Genomic DNA, 6,367 nt, shown 5'->3' with positions numbered 1-6,367 from the left:
GGCTATGTTGATTTTTGCATGGGGAACAGAACAGACCCATTGGCACAGAATTAGGCATGGATTTGAGTAACACAAAATGCTTCATGTGGAATGCTATACTGGTGAAAAGTTCCTATCCCTTGCCTTTGATCCAGAGAGCCATGAAATTATAGTTAGCTGCTCTATTAGGATCAACTGTGCTTCTAGCGTATGAATAATGAAATGCTTAAGCAGCCAGTGTTTTCCTCTTCAGGGCAACACAATCTTTGTGGGGCATCAAATACAGTGGATCTTCTTATGAGGAACCATTTCTAGATAGATACAAAACTGCAAGCTGAAAGAGGAATAGCAGCTTGTGTGCCCGCTACTTAACTCTGCCTAATAGGAAGAAATTGCAGCCAGCTTTGGGGTAATCGGAATAGGGAGAGCCTGTAGGTGTGTTTTACACTACCAACATTGGCAATTGTGCAGTGATGATCAATCCCTGCACGTGGATTTCATTTGCTGGGTCAGAAGTTGATCACACCTTGTTCCATGAAAACTAGGAACTTGTTTTTGTAGAAGGGGAAATTCAGTCCCAGCACTGACAGTATACCTTTTCCAAAAACCGTGTGCGGAACTCTTTGTATTCAAATGCAGACACTGATTCAGAGGATTTTAAAGGTTCATATACAATTGAGACCAGAGGTCTTTGCTTTGGGACTGAGGGACAGTCGGAAAAAAATCATGGAACTTTGTTTTTGTATATGATACAGCAACCACAGCGCGATTATTGTACGCACAAAGATGGAAAGATTCGGCGATACCTACAACGGAAGAATGTTGGTGGAGATGATAGAACTTGCTGAGATGGCCAAACTGACTTCTTTGATCAGAGAAAAGACAGTATCTACGCTTATGCTGGCTGGAAACCCCTTATAGACTTCTTGCGTAAAAGAGAAAAAAATGAACCTATAATTTATGGTTTTGATGGTTGGACAGGATAGATTATAGAAAGAGAGACATCATGATGCAACTTTAGAGAAAGAGGTAAATTTATAATTGTACTTTATAACTGCTGTAAAGAAGATCGGAAGCCACCTTTTTAACTTCCTTTTCTTTTTTTCCTTTCTTGCACTTTTAGCTTTCTCTCTGATTTTTTTCCCTTCCTTATTTATATTAGTTTATATTAGTTTGTATTCGTTTTTATCTTCATTTTTAAAACTCTTAATAAAAATTATAAAAACAAAAACTGTGTAACTATTTTGACTGACAAGGTGTTTCTCAGCTTCATTTCTAAGGCTTCATTTCAGAGGTTCTTGCCCCTTTTGGCACCTTTCAATTCTCCACCTTTCAAACGATACGGACTTTTTGGGAGGAAGCTCTGAACAGGCATCCAGGGCTTTTCTAATTTGTTCATGAGGTTAAAACATCACCAGTTCTATGGCTTGATAGGGAAATGTGAGAGGTAAGCAAATAAATAAGGGTACTGGGGGAGAGTGAAGCAAAAATCCCTTCCTTGTGTGGCTCTGGAAGAGGAAGTTGCTTGAGATGGGTAAGTTTCTTTTGTTGGCACATTGTCCTCAGTTCTGCTGCCTTAGTAATGGCTCCATGCCATTATTAGCACAACAGAGCGATCTTTTAAAATGATGCAGATCCTGCTTTTCTTAGTGTTGAGCTGGAATCAGAGGTACTAATCGAATCTCTGTATCTCACACGATCACAAGGACTCTGTATATTATTAGGGTAAGGGTATCTTCCCTTAGAAGTTGGTTGTCTCCATGATCTTGCTGTGCCTAAACCTGGAACAACTAACTTTCCCCCATCAGACACTGTACAGATGTGTTGGAACTGTAATTCCCAGAATTTAGCCATGCCACATGGAAAGAATTGCAGCCCTGATACATTTGGAAAGGTGTAAGGCTGCAGAAGGCTACAGTATATGTGGATATGATGTGAAAGAATCCTGTTACTGAAAATAAACCATTGATTATTCCAGTAATCTGTAACGCACACACTTTTTCATTGGCTCTGAAGGCATTCCAACTATTCCTGTTTTAAGATTCAGGTCTCTGATCTATAATAAATCTTTGATTTCATTTCATTAGCTTTTAATTTGCAGGTGATTTCTATGTAACACTTTAATCACAAAAAAGAATGGATAACATTCATCCCTCATTTTTTGTATATATTCGCACTATGTTTGCTTATATATCTTTAGCATGTATGTGTCTATTACAAATATAATTAGTAATGTATTATTAGACTTTGTTGTTGTTTATTCATTTAGTCGCTTCCGACTCTTCGTGACTTCATGGACCAGCCCACGCCAGAGCTTCCTGTCGGTCGTCAACACCCCCAGCTCCCCCAGGGACGAGTCCGTCACCTCTAGAATATCATCCATCCATCTTGCCCTTGGTCGGCCCCTCTTCCTTTTGCCTTCCACTCTCCCTAGCATCAGCATCTTCTCCAGGGTGTCCTGTCTTCTCATTATGTGGCCAAAGTATTTCGGTTTTGCCTTTAATATCATTCCCTCAAGTGAGCAGTCTGGCTTTATTTCCTGGAGGATGGACTGGTTTGACCTTCTTGCAGTCCAAGGCACTCTCAGAATTTTCCTCCAACACCACAGTTCAAAAGCATCGAACTTCCTTCTCTCAGCCTTCCTTATGGTCCAGCTCTCGCAGCCATATGTTACTACGGCGAACACCATTGCTTTAACGATGCGGACCTTTGTTGTCAGTGTGATGTCTCTGCTCTTAACTATTTTATCGAGATTTGTCATTGCTCTCCTCCCAAGGACTAAACCTCTTCTGATTTCCTGGCTGCAGTCAGCGTCTGCAGCAGTCTTTGTGCCTAGAAATACAAAGTCTGTCACTGCCTCTACATTTTCTACCTCTATTTGCCAGTTACCAATCAAGCTGGTTGCCATAATCTTGGTTTTTTTGAGGTTTAGCTGCAAGCCAGCTTTCGCACTTTCTTCTTTCACCATCATAAGGCTCCTCAGTTCCTCTTCGCTTTCAGCCATCAAAGTGCATATCTGAGGTTGTTAATGTTTCTTCCAGCGATTTTAACTCCAGCCTTGGATTCCTCAAGCCCAGCTCGTCGCATGATGTGTTCTGCGTACAAGTTGAATAGGTAGGGTGAGAGTATACAGCCCTGCCGTACTCCTTTCCCAATCGTAAACCAGTCCATTGTTCCGTGGTCTGTTCTTACTGTTGCTACTTGGTCGTTATACAGATTCTTCAGGAGGCAGACAAGATGACTTGGTATCCCCATACCACTAAGAACTTGCCACAATTTGTTATGGTCCACACAGTCAAAGGCTTTAGAATAGTCAATAAAACAGAAATAGATGTTTTTCTGAAACTCCCTGGCTTTTTCCATTATGCAGTGGATATTGGCAATTTGGTCCCTAGTTCCTCTGCCTTTTCTAAACCCAGCTTGTACATCTGGCAATTCTCGCTCCATGAATTGCTGAAGTCTACCTTGCAGGATCTTGAGCATTACCTTACTGGCATGTGAAATGAGTGCCACTGTTCGATAGTTTGAACATTCTTTAGTGTTTCCCTTTTTTGGTATGGGGATATAAGTTGATTTTTTCCAGTCTGATGGCCATTCTTGTGTTTTCCAAATTTGCTGGCATATAGCATGCATTACCTTGACAGCATCATCTTGCAAGATTTTGAACAGTTCAGCTGGGATGCCGTCGTCTCCTGCTGCCTTGTTATTAGCAATGCTTCTTAAGGCCCATTCAACCTCACTCTTCAGGATGTCTGGCTCTAGCTCACTGACTACACCATCAAAGCTATCCCCGATATTGTTATCCTTCCTATACAGGTCTTCTGTATATTCTTGCCACCTTTTCTTGATCTCTTCTTCTTCTGTTAGGTCCTTGCCATCTTTGTTTTTGATCATACCCATTTTTGCCTGGAATTTACCTCCAATGTTTCTAATTTTCTGGAAGAGGTCTCTTGTCCTTCCTATTCTATTGTCTTCTTCCACTTCCGCGCATTGCTTGTTTAAAAATAATTCCTTATCTCTTCTGGCTAACCTCTGGAATTTTGCATTTAATTGGGCATATCTCCCCTTATCACTGTTGCCTTTTGCTTTCCTTCTTTCTTGGGCTACTTCTAGAGTCTCAGCAGACAGCCATTTTGCCTTCTTGGTTTTCTCTTTCTTTGGGATGTATTTTGTTGCCGCCTCCTGAACAATGTTGCGAACTTCTGTCCAGAGTTCTTCCGGGACCCTATCTACTAAGTCCAGTCCCTTAAATCTATTCTTCACCTCCACTGCATATTCCTTAGGAATATTAGTGAGCTCATATCTAGCTGATCTGTGGGTCTTCCCTAATCTCTTTAGTCTGATCCTAAATTGTGCAATAAGAAGTTCGTGATCTGAACTACAGTCAGCTCCAGGTCTTGTTTTTACCGACTGTACAGATGTCCACCACCTTTGGCTGCAAAGGATGTAGTCAATCTGATTTCGGTGTTGTCCATCTGGTGAAGTCCATGTATAAAGCCGTCTCTTAGGTTGTTGGAAGAGAGGGTTTGTTATGCAGAGTGAGTTGTCTTGGCAAAATTCTATCAGCCTATGTCCTGCTTCGTTTTGTTCTCCCAGGCCATGCTTACCTGTAATTCAAGGTGTCATTTGACTGCCCACCTTAGCATTCCAGTCTCCCGTGATGAAAATAACATCTCTTTTAGGCGTGTTGTCCAGTAGGTGCTGCAGATCCTCATAGAACTGCTCTACTTCAGCTTCTTCAGCATCTGTGGTTGGGGCGTATATTTGGATCACTGTGATGTTAGATGGCTTGCCCTGAATTCGAACTGAGATCATTCTGTCGTTTTATGGATTGTATCCAAGCACTGCTTTAGCCACTTTACTATTAATTATGAAGGCTACTCCATTTCTTCTGTGGTCCTCTTGTCCACAGTAATAGATCTGGTAGTCATTTGATGTGAAGTGGCCCATTCCAGTCCATTTCAGTTCACTGATGCCCAAAATGTCTATCTTGAATCTTGACATCTCACCAATAACCACATCCAATTTGCCCTGGCTCATAGATCTTACATTCCAGGTTCCAATGGCGTGTTGATCCTTAGAACATCGGATTCGCTGTTCACCACCAGCACTGTCGGCCGCTAGCCGTCCTTTTCGGCTTTGAGCTAGCTGCATCATCACGTCTGGGGCTAGTTGAGCTCATCCTCTGTTCCTCCCCAGTAGCATTTTGACCATTTTCCGACATGGGGGGTCTCATCTTCCGATGGTATACCGACATATCTCTGGTTGTACTGATCCATTTAGTTTTCACGGCAAGAATACTGGGGTGGGTTGCCATCACCTTCCCCAGGGATCGCATTTAGTCTGACCTCTCTGTCATGACCTTCCCGTCTTGGGTGGCCCTTCCCGGTTTAGCTCATGGCATCATTGAGGTGCTCAAGCTCCAGCACCACGACAAGGTAACGATCCTTTGCTGAAGATTATTAGACTACATTCATTTATTGGACATTCAATTAATCTTTTTGTGATTATCGCATGAAGTTATGTTTCCCTTTTTTATTTGTGCAAGAAAGCAGTGGGCCAACGTTGAGTTTTGACCCCTGGTTTTTATCGCCCTCCCCTCTCCTCCCCTGCCTACACCAACACAGGCCCAGCAAGCAGCTACTTCTAATATGGGCATCCTTTTTAGAGGGATCCATTGCTTTATACATGTCCTTCTCATCTTCACACTCCCAACACATGTTCCAGTGCCTGTTTCTTGTTACTGACCACTTGCTGTGAATTATATTGGATGCCCTCCTGTCATGTGGTTCCCCTTCCCTTGTAAAGTAACAACTTAGGATAAAACATGCTTGCCAAGATTTGGGCCTGTCTTAATTTTCTCTTCAGAAGACAAAAAGAAAAACAGGGCAACTGGGAGTACAGTGCTAGAATGATTTCTAGCACAGCAAGGCTCCTCCAAAACTTGTTTATTTACAATACTGGCAAACCAACCCAACTGATGCTGAGCAGTGTACAAAGAAGCAATTTAATCTGGTTTTAATCCTGACCCCATTCCTGGCACATCAAAGGCAAATCACGTTCTTTGACCTGAAAAAGGGTGGAGACACCTGCCATCAATCTCTCATACAAAATGATTCTTAGTCACTTAAAGGATCAAAGCAAGCTGCATTGCCCAGGGATTCTCTGAGCTAAGCCGGTGGTCAACAACTGATTCATTCAGCAAATTACTAGAGAGGACCTTCTGACTTCCTCATGATCTTTCCAACTGGAACTTCAAGGAGCTTGAACCCCAAGACTTCTACATGCAAACCCTGTGCTTGACAACCAGGCAACGAGTCTTCCCATTTGGTCTTCCTTTTGGTCCCTTGGGTGTGCAATGTAGAATATGCAACAGAAGCACAACAGA

The sequence above is a fragment of the Candoia aspera genome, chromosome 4 (genome assembly GCF_035149785.1).
Source record: "Candoia aspera isolate rCanAsp1 chromosome 4, rCanAsp1.hap2, whole genome shotgun sequence".
Classification (NCBI taxonomy): Eukaryota; Metazoa; Chordata; class Lepidosauria; order Squamata; family Boidae; genus Candoia; species Candoia aspera.
The sequence above is the reverse complement of the archived record's forward strand: the minus strand, read 5'-3'. Positions refer to the sequence as shown.